At 38.3% G+C, this 16,044-nt stretch overlaps 1 protein-coding gene across 1 annotated transcript in view; it reads right to left on the bottom strand.

The window, feature by feature from the left end:
- Positions 1 to 15,944, bottom strand: part of FBXO34 (F-box protein 34) — a 134,301-nt gene extending 118,357 nt beyond the window's left edge. Inside the window, exon 1 of the mRNA XM_004738827.3 lies at positions 15,922 to 15,944. The gene's annotated coding sequence lies outside the window, so the exon portion shown is untranslated. The remainder of the gene's footprint in view (positions 1 to 15,921) is intronic.
- Between the last annotated feature and the right edge of the window lie 100 nt (positions 15,945 to 16,044).

The raw sequence follows: 16,044 nt of genomic DNA, 5'->3' as shown, positions 1-16,044 counted from the left end.
CCTGCTTCCCCCTCTCTCTCTGCCTGCCTCTCTGCCTGCTTGTGATCTCTGTCAGATAAATAAATAAAATCTTAAAAAAAAATAATGTAATAAAGGGGACAAAAGACAATGGGTTAATAATGATGGAGTCTGAACATTCAGGAAAAAAATAGTTTTTAAAGTCAATCTTGAACCAATCTAAGTGTCCCATGGAATGTTACTCGCAGGCCGTGACAGTAGTTGCCTTAAGGAACTTTGGCCTTCTTTCTCAAAACAAATGCCTGCTTCCCCAGAGGCTGCTCTAAACCCGGCATCTCTATCATCTAAGGCAACAGCCATTTCCCTCTTTGAGTCTGAGTTTACCCATTTCACTTGAGAGCTGATGTAAGTGGAAGGTAGGAGTCAGCAGTCAGGGAGTCAGATGGTAGGTGAATGGCAGGTACAGATTTATGAAACAATGACCTCCAATAATTAAATAGCCTAAAGTAATAATAAATGGGAGATACTATAATACAATTGTTGTCAACACATAGCTGTGGAGAGAACTGACATTACAAATACAGCACCCTAAGAGCCTGAGAAGGTTTTGTAAACTAGGAATGTCTTTCCATGTGTCTTGAGTGAAGATTTATTTGAGTTCCTTAAACTCTCATTAAAAACCCAGGTATGTGGGGTGGTTGCCTTTGGCTTGGGTCGTGATCCCAGGGTGGTGGGATCAAGCCACACGTTGGGCTCCCTGCTCAGCAGAGAGCCTCCTTCTCCCTCTCCCTCTGCCTGCCCCTCTGCCTACTTGTGCTCTCTCTCTCTTTCTCTCTGTCAAAAAAATCAGTAAAATCTTTAAAAAAAAAAACCCTCAGATATGGCCAAAGGGGATTAAGGATTTTCTCACCCTCTAAAAATTGTGAAATATTAAAAAAAACAAAACAAGGAGTGCCTGGCTGGCTTAGTTGGTGGAGCACGCAGCTCTTGATCTCAGGGTTGTGAGTTCAAGCCCCACATTGGATATAGAGATAACTTAAAAATTTTTTAAAAGTTGGGGCACCTGGGTGGCTCAATTAGTTAAGCAACTGCCTTCAGCTCAGGTCATGATCCCAGAATCCCAGATTGAGTCTTGCGTCAGGATCCCAGCTCCATGGGGAGTCTACTTCTCCCTCTGACAATCTCCCCTCTCATGCTCTCTCTCACTCTCTCTTTCTCAAATAAATAAGATCTTTAAAAAATTTTTTGTTTAAGTTAAAAAAATATAAAAATAAATTTTAAAAATGATTTTGCTTACATAGAATTTAAACTTTCCTAAAGCAGCTGGGCTCTTTTCAAAAAAAAATTTCACATGTAATTGGAAGAATGTACATCTTGAGGCAAGAATTTTCCATTTAGGGACATTTAGATGGTGAAAGGAAAAAAATCCCCACACACCCAGAGATAGTATCAAAAACTGTTGTTAGGTTTTATACTGCTATGAAATAATATGTTTTATAAAAAAAAAATAAGATTGAACATGTAAAATAAGAAAATGCCTCCATTGTTCCAGAAGTAAAAATACCAGTTTATGTCACAAAGCCATTCCTGATTTACCACACCTGCCAAATTCCTTGTTCACTCTGTAATTTATAGCTTATTTATACAGGACAGCTCAGCAGATGTCACATCTGGTTATCCTACTGGTTTGGAGTTTTTGTTTATTTTTAGCTGGGATGGTATAAGAAAGTTTAATACCATGGATAAGCTTAGGCCACAAAAATTTTTAGCCTGAACTTTGTTATATCTAGGACTTCCCTGAAACTTTAAGATTTGATCTGATAAGGAAGGGAATGTGACTACTATTCAGAAGTAGGACGAGGGAGATGGGGAAAGAGAAACATTAACCCTGGAATTCTCCAGATTAACAATTCACCCCGTGCTGATACAGTTATTTTTTTAAAATGTATTCTATTTTTTATTTTTAAAGACTTTACTTGTTTGATGAAGACAGTGAGAGAGGGAACACAAGCAGAGGGTGTGGGAGAGGGAGTCCTGATGTGGGGCTTGATCCCAGGATCATGACATGAGCCAAAGGCAGATACTTAACGACTGAGCCACCCAGGCGCCCCTGGACTGATACAGTTATTAACACTACAATTACATAACCCAGTTCTGTGCAGTGAGGGAAAACCTCTCAATGAACAAACACCTGCCTATTACACACAGTGATCAGCACGGTTTCCCCAACACAATTTTTTAAAATTTACATAACTTTACTGTTAGCCCCTCTTAATATGCAGAAGGCAAAGTGTTGTATGATCTGGGTAGAATCGTGCTGCAGGATTGCTAGGTTCCTGGACTATCAGTGCTCTTCTGTTTCAGCTTTACCATTTTGAAACAAAATGAACAGCATCACCATGTTTCCAAGGTAAGCAGCAATAACCATTCATTGCCCCAACTAAACATAACCCCAACACCCTCTAAACATGAGAACACACTCATCCCACACAGAGGCCACAAGGCAAGAGTTTGGTACATTCTGCTATTACTCAAATTCATACAAACCCAAAGCAAAAATACCAGAGACAGAAAGGATATGAGAATCCTCCTAAGAGGAACAGTCATTTACAGCTGGGGAAAGTCTAACTTGTATGATACACTATTTTGAAGAGCAATTTGGCAATATGCAGTTAAAAGGTACAGAGGACTCAGAGTCGAGCAATGTCCCCCTTAAACAGATACACTAGAGAAATTCTCAGATGTGTGCACAAGGAGATACATTCAATGCAGCATTATTTTTACTAGAGGAAATAAAGGTGCATAATCTACATGTTCGTTAATTTTAAAATAGACACATTCATGAAAGGGAATAGTATGCATTAGCTAAAATGAAAAAATCAATCTATATGTATCAACATGGATAAATTTGGAAGTCACACTGGAACAACTATGGCAAATTGCAGAATGCTATGCACAGTATCATGAAATTTATATAAACTTTGCAATTTTACAAAATTATATTATAGACAATTTTTAAAGAAATATAGATCTGTTTAAAAAAATGTAAAACCATAAAAGTATACTATTTAAGGTGCTTGTCAAAATCACAGGTGACTCCCTTGTTTAGGCAAAGCTTAATTTGAGTCCTTTTAAAAATTAACAGTGAAGATATAAGTTTCAGTCAAAAGACTAGAGATTACTCAAAGAATGTTTAACAGTCTTTTCTTTCTGCAACAATGTTCAGGCATAACCACATTGATTTCATCACTCTACTTATGAAATTTCTTCATTTTTCATATGTCCAAGGGGATCTGAACACACTCACTGCCACAAGCTCACTTGTTATGGAATGGACACAAGGTCTTTGACCCCAACAATGTCTGCTCCAAAGTGAGCAGAAAGAGGTATGATGGCCTTTTTAAAAATAACCTCTTCTGGGCTAAAAATAAATTATAGTATTAGCACACCCTGTCAAAAATGCAGTGACCTCATTTGAAGCAAGTTTGATGGGCAGATTCTCCTCTGTTCTTTATTAGCAACATTAATCAGAAGGCTGGCACAGTTTGTGAACAGCTTCTCATGGGAACTTTGCAAACCTTCCTATTGCAATAATGTGAAATTAACATCTCTTAGAAATATGCCTGCAGATTCTTAGTTGAGACTTAGTTGAGAAGACTTAGTTGAGAACAACTGTTAACAGTCCATTTGTTATTGCTGCCTTTTATTTTTCTTTCTGGGAGACAAGAAAATATTTAAACCTTCGGTGCATATGAGGGAATTTTCAGGTTTCTAGTCTCCAAAAACAAGCACATCTACCTCTGGGGAAAGATAGACAGGAATGGGATTAGTGGCAGTATAGAAGAAGCTGCAATTAATCTGTAACTTTTTAAAAAAGATTTTATTCATTTATTTGACACACAGAGACGACAAGAGAGGGAACACAAGCAGGAGCAAAGGGAGAGGGAGAAATGGGCTTCCCACTGAGCTGGGAGCCTGTTGGGGGATTTGATCCCAGGACCCTGGGATCATGACCTGAGCTGAAGACAGATGCTTAACAACTAAGCCACCAAGACATCCCTGCAACATACCTGATGCATTGGTCATCTGGATGGCTCCCTTCACGTTAGCAAAGTGGTGACCATAACTTAAGGCAAGACTGAATGCTTCTCTTTTCCAGAAGCTTCTACATACTGGGGTCATCAATTCTAATTGGATTATATGCCCATCCTTTATTCAAGTATTGTCATTTTGGCAATTGACTTGGGGTCAATTCTGCCCAAACCGTATAATACAGAAGGGGGTCTGGCTGAATTCCCCAAATAAAGAGGAATGCTGGGCAGCAAAGAGCAAATACCCACTATTGCTGGGTAACGTTTTACCAAGTGCACATTATCTATCTATCTATCTATCTATCTATCTATCTATCATCTATCCATCTATCTAATCTCTCATCCCCTAGGGCCTAGACTTTGAGCTTCACAAAAAGGGACTATGTCTGTGTCATTCATTATTCTCTTCTCTGAGTCTAAGATGGTTTCCTGGCCCATGGTAGGTTGTCAGAATGTTTGAGAATAAAAACAAAACCAAGCAATCTGCCTTTCAACTTCACTCCTAATCATTGGCTACTAACTAGAAAAACATTAGCCACAGAATGAACATTTTCAGGTGTCTTTCACAGTATCTTTAACTAAAGTGATCAGAAGAAGGACTGATTCAGTGAGAGACACACAAGTTTTACGGGAAACACTGATGCCTCTTTTAAACATTTGCTGATGCTGTTTTTTGTTAATAGAAATTATGCAATACGTCATGTGGATTCATTATTCCTAAACTACTGCAATAATGGGTAAACTCAGCAAATTTAATTACTCTGTTCTTCAAACAGGGGTTTAGGGTCAGACTAGTTTATTTTAATACTTCTTCCAAAAAATAAAAAAAAATTAAAATTAATTCATCCAAAGAATAAAAAAGACTTCTTCCTCCTCTTCCTTTGACCCTCCTCTGGATACTCCACTAAGAAAACAGCTTCTGCCTGAGCAATTGGCCACATAATTAGGGTTGCCAGGCAAAATACAGGATGCTCAGTTACATGTAATTTCAGATAAACAATGAATTATTTTTCAGTCTAAGTATGTCCCAGATAGTGCATGGGACGAAATACCCCATGGGGATACATTTACACTGAAAGTCATTTGTTCTCAGAAATTCACAAACTAAGCATTCTATATTTTTATTTGCTATAGTTTCTTGTTTTTATTTGTTAAATCTGGTACCCCTACACGTAATACCAAGTGCCGGTGACTCCTTTAGTTTGCCAAAGGGTAAATCACTGGAATTCCTGGAGAATAAAATATCTGATAGCTCGATTTTCACTTTTTAATCTGCCTCTTTTACATTTAAAGAGCAATTACAAAGTAAACTCCTGTGTAAGTATCACCCAGGTTAAGAAATAGAACCGAACAATGCCAGTACCTTAGAAGCCATCTCTGTTCTTCTCCTCTTAACAGCTTCCTTCTCCTGCCCCTCGAGGGAAACCATTATCCCTTTTATTATCAGTCTCTAGTGTTTCTTTAGGTTGGCTACCTTTGTATGCATCAATAAGCAATATATATTGACTGCTTTTGAACTTTATATAAAAATGTATGTATCCCTTATCTTTGTGACTTCTCTTAAGATTTTATATATTTATTTGAGAGAGCGAAAGCACAAGCGAAGGGAGAGGGAGAAACAGACTCCCCACTAAGCAGGGAACCAAACATGGGACATGTGGGACTCGATCCCAGGGCCCTGGGATAATGACCTGAGCTGAAGGCAGACATTTAACCGACTGAGCCACCCAGGCAATGCTCTTTGTGATTTCTTTCACCCAACACCGTGCGTGTGAGATTTATCTATGCAGCTGTGCTTAATCCTCCTTGCTAAATAATGTTTCAAAATGTGATTATGCCCACGAGTTATCCATCCATTGCACTGTTTTCTTTCTTTCTTTTTTTTTTTTTTAGATTTTATGTATTTATTTGACAGACAGAGATCACAAGCAGGCAGACAGGAAGGCAGAGAGAGAAAGGGGGAAGCATGCTCCCTGCTGAGCAAAGAGCCCAATGTGGGGCTCAATCCCAGGACCCTGAGATCATGACCTGAGCCAAAGGCAGAGGCTTTAACCCACTGAGCCACCCAGGCACCCCTGTGCTATTTTCTTAATGGTGCTGTTTTCACTTAAATTAACAATCTTGGAATCCTTTAAATTTATTGTTATAAGGTAAAATAACTGTCACAAAATAGTTTTCTACTGGTTAGGGGAATTTCTCATACCGAGTACTCCCCTCTGAAATTTATTGTTGAGTTCAGTATTAGGGTGAAGTTGAAGATGACCTATGTAAAATGGTTGTCATTAATGGTCTCTTAAATTTTGTTTTAAGGTATAGATATAGGAAAATGCACTGACCTTAAATATAGTTTGAAAAACTAGTTTGATGAAAAAAATAGTTTGATCAATTTCTACATATGAATATACCTATGGAACCACTGTCCAGATCAAGGTAGAGAACATTTCCAGTAGCCTTTTTTTTTTTTTTTTTAAAGATTTTATTTATCCATTTGAGAGAGAGAGAGTGAGAGAGAGCATGAGAGAGGAGGTCAGAGGGAGAAGCAGACTCCCTGTGGAGCTGGGAGCCCAATGCGGGACTCCATCCCAGGACTCTGGGATCATGACCTGAGCTGAAGGCTCAACTGAGACACCCAGGTGCCCCTCCAGCAACCTTTTAATAGGACTGTCTTACATTCCCACAAGGCAGCTGTCTGCCCAAGTTTTTGGACACATGCCTAATACAAGCCTGCCTGATGTTGGTTTCCGGGCTTTTGGCTGCCACCATGTGGTGAGTCTGTTTACTGCTATTAGATTCTTTCAAACAAGGACTCAAGCAATTAGATTCCTAAAATGAAAAGTAATTACACAGATTCTGATGAGGCCAACCATTAAAGTAGGTGAGCTAATGTTTCTATTAAAGAAAAAAAAAAGATTCATCTTCAAAAAGGAGGATTTAAGGTCATATAGATAATGACATCATTTATAGCTAAACTGAGTATATAACTTTCTGCTTGAATATTTACCATATAAAGAAAAAAATGACTTACTACAAATACTTTTAGCCACTAGTTATGAAATGCCTTGAAGGTGGTAATGCGTAGAAAGGATAAGAATAAAATTACAACCCTCCTCCCTGACTCCCCCATCCCAGTCCTTCAAAGCATAATACTAGGATCCAAAGATGAGGAAGACGTGACCTCTTTGCCCCTGGGTGTATCTAGAGAGGATTTTGCTGGCCTGATCTGATCATTTGTTTACAAGAGCCTGATCTGAGTTGGTCCCTGTCCTAGCATGAGGGAGAATGATCTCAGAGTCTTCTGTCTCCAGCCAGACCGTGTAGTCCTTTCCTGCTGACCCATGTCAGGCCTGACTCCTGTGCTCTGCCTCTTGCCAATTTCCATAAAGGGAAGTGACTATGGTCTGGAATGGAGCCTTCACTATCTCAGAGGAGTGCCTGTATCATTATACAGATGCCATGGCTGGACTTGGGCAATGATGCTGTACTGATTCTCCTGAACTTAGAAGTTGTCACCTCGCTACCCTCATGTGGCCTGTGTATGCTTTTTGTCTTCCTTCTGGCCCTCTGTGTCTTTTCCCTTGTAAGGTCCAGCTGAAGGCTCTAGAATCCACTGCACCACTGTCTCTGAATCCCTAGAGCCTTCATTTTTGGTATCACTCATTTTAACACTTAATCACACACAGCCTGGGTCCTCTCAAGTGCCACTGGGAAATTGTGATCTAGAGATTAAGGATTTCTTGTCATGAGAAGTTTGTTTCTGGGGCAAATAAAAGTGTTGTTTAAAAAAAAAAAAAAAAGAATAGGGCACCTAGGTGATTAGTCGTTAAGTGTCTGCCTGTGGCTCAGGTTATGATCCCAGGGTCCTGGGATCCAGCCACACATTGGGCTCTCTGCTTGGAGGAAAGCCTGCTTCTCCCTCTCCCTCTCCCCCTGCTTGTGTTCCTTCTCTTGCTGTCTCTCTCTCTGTCAAATAAATAAAATCTTAAAAAAAAAAGAATAAAATTACATGCAAGTAATTTATTCAAGCTCTCGAATTTAGTGATATATATTTTTATTATTGTACTATATTCTGACTACAAGTTGCTATAATTCCCTTTAAAATTATACCATTCTATCATGGCTACCTAACACTAACACCTTAAAATGTACGCTAAAATTTTTGAATGCTTGCTAGATACCCATCAGTCAAATGGGTCTTTTTAGTGTTTTAAATATTCAGGATGGGGAAAAAAACAGAAATCCAGCACTGAGATTTTTAGTAAATATTAAGGAAAAGTGTACAGATGATAAATTAAATGATTAAATAATTTCAGCATGCAAATGAAGGTTGAAGAATAAGAGAGGGAAGAAGAAAATAGATGGGCACTAAAAAGTGTTTTATTCCAATAAATGTGGAGATTAAGATTCTGTTACAAGAAAGATTTCATACCAAAGTATAGACTGTGACACATGATTCCTCCTGCCCCGTCCCACAGCCCACTGAAATTCCAAAGACAAATCATTTTAAAAGCACAAAACCTGATCAGTAGAAAACAATTAGAGTAGTATCATCAGTATATCAGAAATTTTGAGAACTACTTAGAAAATAGAAAGCAAATGGGTTTGAATTTCCTGAAAAAAAAAAAATCAATAAAGAAGAAATTGCATCTCAGGATACCATAGGCCAACCACTTCTTTCTAAAAAGCCTCGGACAAGATCCAGGGTCAGTATCAGCAAATTCAAAGAGAAAAGTTGGCTGTACAACAACTCTCAGTGTCATTTATTCAAGATGCTTCCTGGTGAGACTGTTGGGGCCTGAGAGAAAAATCAAAGCCAGACTTGTAGTAACTTAAAAATTTGTGCCAGAGCACATGGGTGACTCAGTCTCAGTTAAGCATCTGACTTCAGCTCTGGTCATGATCCCAGGGTCCTAGGATCTAGTCCTGCTACAGGCTCCTTGCTCGGTAGAGCACTTGCTTCTTCCTCTGCTGGCTGCTCCCCCTGCTTGTGATCTCCCTCTCTTTATCTCGCTGACAAATAAGATCTTTAAAAAAAATAATAATAATTTGTGGGCACCTGAGTGGCTCAGTTGGTTGAGCAAATGCCTTCGGCTCAGGTCACGGTTCGGGGTCCCGGTATCGAGTCCCGCATCAGGCTCCCAGCTCCACGGGGAGTCTGCTTCTCCCTCTGACCTCCTCGCCTCTCATGCTCTCTCTCACTATCCCTCTCTCAAATAAATAAATAAATAGATAAATCTTAAAAAAAAAAAAAAGAATTTGTGCCAAAAAAGCATTAAACAAAATACTTTATAATACTATAAACAAGATACTTTATAAACAAGATACTTTTTAATACTATATAATACTTTATATAAGATACAGGAAAGAAAATATTAAAGGCAGAATTCACAAGGAAAATATAAAATCTATGCACCAAATAACATAGCATCAATAGTAATAAGGCAAAAAAACTGTAGAAGATACAAGGAAACAATAGAAACACTAAAAGATACAGACTTCAATTCACTTCCCTTAATCTGTTAGAGCAAGTGGATAAAAAGTAAGAATATAGAAGAAAGTAGACTAATGACTTCAAAGGTCCAAAGGGAGTTTTTTTTTTTTTTTAAACTTAGCCTTATTGCTGATTAAGCATGAGGGCAAAATAAAGACATCTGGGAATAAAACATTTACCATTCATACTCCCTACCTGAAAAAAATTACTACAGGAAGTACTTCAGCACAGAAATAGGAACCCAAGTCATCAGATTATACAATAATGGTGACAACTAAATAGAATGGGGAAAAAATAAAGGAAAGATTTAAGCAGCAATTTTTTTTAAAACAAGATTTATTTATTTACTTGAGAGAGAGAAAGCAAGCAAGAGTGAGAGGGCAGAGGAGAGGGAGCAGCAGATTCTCCGCTGAGCAAGGAGCCTGATCCCCAGACTGGGAAATCATAACTGGAGCCAAAGGCAGATGCTTAACCAACTGGGTTACCCAGACACACTTAAGCAACAAATTTTTAATGTCATAAGATTTGGTTTCTTTCTAAATTAGTCCAATCATAATATTTGCTTTATAGTAAATAATACTTATGTAATCATAATATCATACATGCGGTTTATTGGCTTCACTTTGGGGTATCAAATAATGCCCAAAGTGTAGGAGATTTCTATTACAGGATAGCATGGAGGTCATAAACCTTGGCAATTTAAAAATTATGTGGCAGGATATAAACCTCAGCCAACAAATTCAAGTATGTAAGAAATATCACTTTATCTTCTACTCTTCAATTTAATGTCTGCCTCTGGGGAATAGTCCCTTTATCCCTCTACCTCTCTTCTAAGACCTGCTTGATGGGAAACATAAACACAAACATTATTGGGATTTCTCTGCCCTCCCTGGGTCCCAAAGCACACAGTTACCAAAACATCAGAGAGAAGGGGGGGCCTCCAGTCATCAGTAATCTGTGCTCAGTTCACTGAGAGCCTCAACAAATGATTGTTTCCACTGCAGCAGATCTCTGCTCTTTTGGGGTTCCACATGTGATATGGGAGTCCTAGCTGAGGTTGGGAAGCTTGTGCCAGTGTGCTTCCCAGATACCTGACACGGCTCCCTTTTGAGCTTGCCCCCCTTCAAAGGGCTTCACCATGCAGCAGAGTTTGAGTCTCACACAGCTTCTCACCACCACCCTCATGAAATCTCCAGGAGAAGCCTCTCCCCGTCTCTTGCTTCTGTAAGGCATCACACTCCCTTTCTCCAACTCCAATGCAACTCAATGAGTTTAGGCTTATGGAAAACAAAAGCCAGGGAAAATTGTACAAGTTAATTCTGCTTTCCTTCCTGTCCAAAGTCTCCCCTGAAGGGATAGAATGCAGAGCCCTTTACTTGCTTGAATGTAGAAATGGAAAAGAGAAAATATTAATTAATAGTATACAATAATACTCAGGCACATTAATATAGCTAAGAAAAATTAGGAGGTAGATAGAAGTAGAAAGATGGGTAATATTCTCATTTTTCATTATGGGTCTTCAAGCCACATTAAACTTGAGAAATCCAGAATTAAACATTTAAATGTGTTATTAAAGTAAATAAGTAAATAAGGCAGCCACTAGAAGACATTTAGAAATATGAAAATATAAGCAATAAAATCCAGAGGTAGAAGGGTAGTTGGTTCATGACAAATTAATCTTTCATAACAGAATATCGATAGATCCTATGTAGACTTGATAAGACATGAAATATGATAAACTAAAAGCAGAAGCTATTAACAAGAGTGATTCCTAGGAAATGAATTAGGGACTCTGGTGGAGAGGGTAGAGTTGGGGAGAGGAGGGAGACTTTTTTTTTCATTTTAAGCTTTTTTATTCTAACTTCTTTATTATGTGCATGCAATTCTTTTCTAACCAAAAAAAAAAAAAACAGATCAATTAAAAATAAAGATATGAAGCTATTTTAAACACACTGTCTCATTAATATTTATGATGTATTTAATAAAGAGCTCACACATTAAAATTTGCCTATGGACACTAGGCCTTTATTTTAAAAATTTGCTGGTTAATTCCTTCTCATATTATAAACACCTGCTAAAAGTAATCCACACTATAAAACAAATCTTGTTTTTATATGGATGCACAAATAGTTTACCCAAAAAGAAACACTTGGAAAACAACTGGAAGGAAAAACACTAATAAAAATTAACAAGAGAACAAAGCAGTATTAATGAGTACACAGGCTCTCAAAAGAAGAAATCATCCAAACATTTCATTATCAAAGTCACAAAAAAATCATCCAGTAAAACTATTTCTAATAATCTATTCTAGCACTGTTAAATTAAACGACAGTTCCTATCTATACTCTCAATCAATATAAATTACATTATATATTTAGTCACAAAATCTCATGTGTATGTATAACACATACACATCGGTCCTGAATATGAGAAAGCTTATACTGAGTCACTAAGAAATTGGACTTTGCACAGGTATCAGAGTACAAATTCCTTCAGGAACTGGGAAAATTCCTTTATTCCTAGCTCTCATTTTTAAAAAATATTTACTTACCCAAGGGATGCTAGTTATTGTCCAGAGAAATTTATCATCAGTTCCCTTTTAGATCACAAATTTCCATCTAACATATTAATTACAAACATTTTGCCACTCCATTGTTTTTCCTTTTGACTTTGTCTTCTTTTGTACAAATGTTTCTCACTTTACATAGACAGTATTTGAATTTTTCTATCTTGTCACAAACAATTTCCTTTAATGTTTCTGTAATTTCCAAATTCTTGAAGCCTTTGTTACTTAGTAAGCACCGCCATCTGGGATTCTCTCCTAAGAAATAATCAGAAACTGGGTCGCCTGGGTGGCTGAGTCAATTAAGCGAGTCCAACTCCTTTTTTTTTTTTTTTTTAAGATTTTATTTATTTATTTGACAGACAGAGATCACAAATAGGCAGAGAGGTAGGCAGAGAGAGAAGGGGAAGCAGGCTCCCCTTCCAAATGCGGGGCTCGATCCCAGGACTCTGGGATCATGACCTGAGCCAAAGGCAGAGGCTTTAACCCACTGAGCCACCCAGGCACCCCACAAGTCCAACTCTTGATTTTAACTGGGGTCAGGATTGAGGCCCATGCAGGACTCTGTGCTCAGGAGGGAGTCTGCTGGAGATTCTCTCTCTTCTTCTTCTTCTGTCCCTCCCCCTCCCCTGCACTCTTTCTCCCTTTCTCAAATAAATAAATATATATATATATATATATATATATATTTTTTTTTTTTTTTTCTAAAGATCCCTTTCACACTGAAAGAGATCACACTCAGAAGGAGGTAGCAGTGGGGCCCACCTAGGTGGCTCAGTTGGCCAGAGGCTTACCTCTGACTCTTGGTTTCAGCTCAGGTCATGATCTCAGAGTTGGGAGATCAAGCCCCTCATTGAGCCCTGGACTGAGCTCTGTATCAGGCTCCACAGTCAGCTAGGAGTCTGCTTGAGAGTCTGTCCCTCTGCCCCTTCCCCCGACAAAATGAATAAAATCTTAAAAAACAAAAAAAAAGAAGGAGGTGCCACTAGTGGGAAATGACAGATGGTGATGTAAATATATACATTTTGCTTTAACAGGTATTTTTACTTCCTTCAGTTTTTAAAAATAGTTTTTAAAAATTATGTTGCTCTTTCTCCCATTGTAAAGACGAGGCAAATAAAGAAAAAATGTTGAGATATAAAAGAAAAGCTTGAACAACACTTGACATTTTAAAAGGTGTTAATTGAAAGATTATGTATAATAGGGAAATTAAAAATAGCTTAGCTAGCTAATAAGAAGAGAATGATTAATTTGATATTTATAATGTATATAAAATATAATACATTATTCAGCAAGCATTTTCTTTTAAAGAAAGATGTGGGGTTTTTAAGATAGATGTGTTTTTTAAAAATAACTGAAGATTTTAACATTAAATTAGACCTTTAAGGACATATAATTAGATTGAACTATTTGCAGGAATTTTTAAGCTATAATTTATTGTACAAAAACTATCAATACAATATGGTAGGAATTAAAATACAAGAAAGCTCCACCCAATCTCACCACATTGCACAGTTCCACCCAGGATTTGTCAAAATATGTATGTAACTTTTAAATAATTGCAATCTGTCAACTCTGTATTTATATATTTTTACAGATAATTTTGCAGGTGTGTGCTTAAATTTTACAGAAAATTATGAGAAGGGGTTTCAATCACTTTGAAATGAGTTCAGAGCAGCATAAAAAATGAAGTCTTGTCACTTTATATAGAACATCTGCATAATAAAAATGTCAATCAATATTTCTTACATTTCTGCTATGTTTTCTAAGACTAGTTCTGAGGGAAGAATCAACAGCCTTTAATGATCGGTGAAAGAAAGCAGCCATAAGTGGAGGAGAAAAGACATCTGAATGAGTTTGACTTTCTTTAAATTTCAAAATGGACTTAGGGGGTTGGGGGGGGATATGCTGCTCCAAAGCTTACAGTGCTGTGGATTGAGGAAAATCTTACCCACTTTACCACAAGTGAGACTGATTGGGAAACAGCTTCAATGCTTGTTTTCTAGAAAGCTCTATCAGTTTATAGTTGTCACCAATTAACAGTAAATTTTCCCATTTTCACTTTTTTTTTTTAGATTTTATTTATTTATTTGACAGAGATCACAAGTAGGCAGAGAGGCAGGCAGAGAAAGAGAGAGGGAAGCAGGCTCCCCACTGAGCAGAGAGCTTGATGTGGGGCTCAATCCCAGGACCTTGGAATCATGACCTGAGCGGAAGGCAGAGGCTTTTACCCACTGAGCCACCCAGGCGCCCCCATTTTCACTAACTTTTGACAGCATTATCTCTTTGCTCTTCATTTCTCAATACTTTAATCAGATATGCACATAGTTTCTGTTGGTAGATCCAAGGATATTGTTATTATATTTGTCAAATCCTTTAATCTATCTTAAAATTCCATGAGGAAAGTATTGTTATCAAAGGGAAGCTGAGGAAGAAGTAAATCTCTTGACCGAGGCCATATGTAGGCTTGTACCTATGGATTGAAAAAGTGGCAGAACCGGAATTTAAACCCATGTCTCTATGAGGCCAAAGCCCACTCTCTTTTTACTACTATCCTATTCTCATTGTGGTAGCCTGTTAATCCAAGGCTTGGTTTACAGGGACTCTGGAGCCACTAAACATTAAAAGTTTATTAGGCATATAAAATAAAAGCATCTTTAAAACAAGGGAAAGCAGGGGCCCCTGGGTAGCTTAGTTGGTTAAGCATCCAACTCTTGATTTCAGCTCAGGTCCTAATAACGGGTCCTACGAGTGAACCCTGCATCAGGCTCCACGCTCACTGGGGCGTCTGCTTGAGGATTCTCTTTCCCACTCCCTCTGTCCCATCCTCCTGCTGGTGCATGCTCGCTCTCTCTTTCTCTCTCTCATTCTGTCTCAAATGAATCTTTAAAAATTAAAAATAAAACACGCAAAAGCAGAACAAATTTCTGAAAAGGAGAATCTTTTATCAGCAATTCCTTCATCTTTTGATTCCAAAGGAAAGTTTAGAGCTCCTTTTACCTTCCTTTAGCTTTAACTGTTCAGGAAAATTGATTAATTAATGAATTAAGTTATACACACACACACACACACACACACACACACACACACACACACACCCATTTCCTGCTTTGCCAGAAACCGGGCTGGTCCAGAGAACTCAGAAATGCCCACAGGATTCTGTCCTACTGCTAACTTTCCCCTTTGTGGGCAGCTAATGGTAATTACCATTTTAAAGTGTTCACTGTGCCAGCTGCAATTTAAGTAGGGTATTTCCTTAAATTCTTACCACCTTATGAAATAGATTTTTTTAAAAAGGTCATTTATTTATTTGAGAGAGCAAGAGAGAGAATGAGCAGGGGGGGGGGAGAGAGAGGCAGAGGGAGAAGCAGACTCCCCACTAAACAGGGAGCCAGATGCAGGACTCAGTCCCCAGACCCTGGGATCATGACATGAGCTAAAGGCAGACGCTTAACAGACCGAGCTCCCCAGGCGCCCCTGAAATAGATGTTTTGATGTTTAATGAAGTCTAAAAATAGAAATTGAGTAGCTCCAGGACTAGAACCCAGGTTGGTTAGACTCTACAACTGCTTTCCACTGTTTACATTTCAAATTTTTCTGGAATCAATGAATAATTCCTCTTGCTCCTTTTTGGTAATCCAATTTCAAGATTTTAAGACTTCATTTTCAGATGTCCCTAGATGAAGTCCATCAGATGAAGACCACCAGGAACACACTCGTAGTTAAAGTTGGGGCTACTTACCTGCTGCTGCAAGACAGAGAGCATAAGGCCTCTCCAGGACCTTGGATGTCTGGGCATCAGAGACTTGAAAGGGACTTACCTCAAAGTTGGAGCCTGTGCCGAAGGATTCTGAAAAGGGCCTGGGACAAGTGGGGATCGGCTCTGAAATGGTGATGTCATGAAGCAGGAGCAGTTTAGCAACTGAGGTTTCTCTGCAGTTTTT

The sequence above is a fragment of the Mustela putorius genome, unplaced genomic scaffold (genome assembly GCF_011764305.1).
Source record: "Mustela putorius furo isolate JIRA1106 unplaced genomic scaffold, ASM1176430v1.1 tig00000129_pilon_pilon_pilon, whole genome shotgun sequence".
Lineage (NCBI taxonomy): Eukaryota > Metazoa > Chordata > Mammalia > Carnivora > Mustelidae > Mustela > Mustela putorius.
Note: the sequence above shows the minus strand (reverse complement) of the source record. Positions and strands in the feature narration are given on the sequence as shown.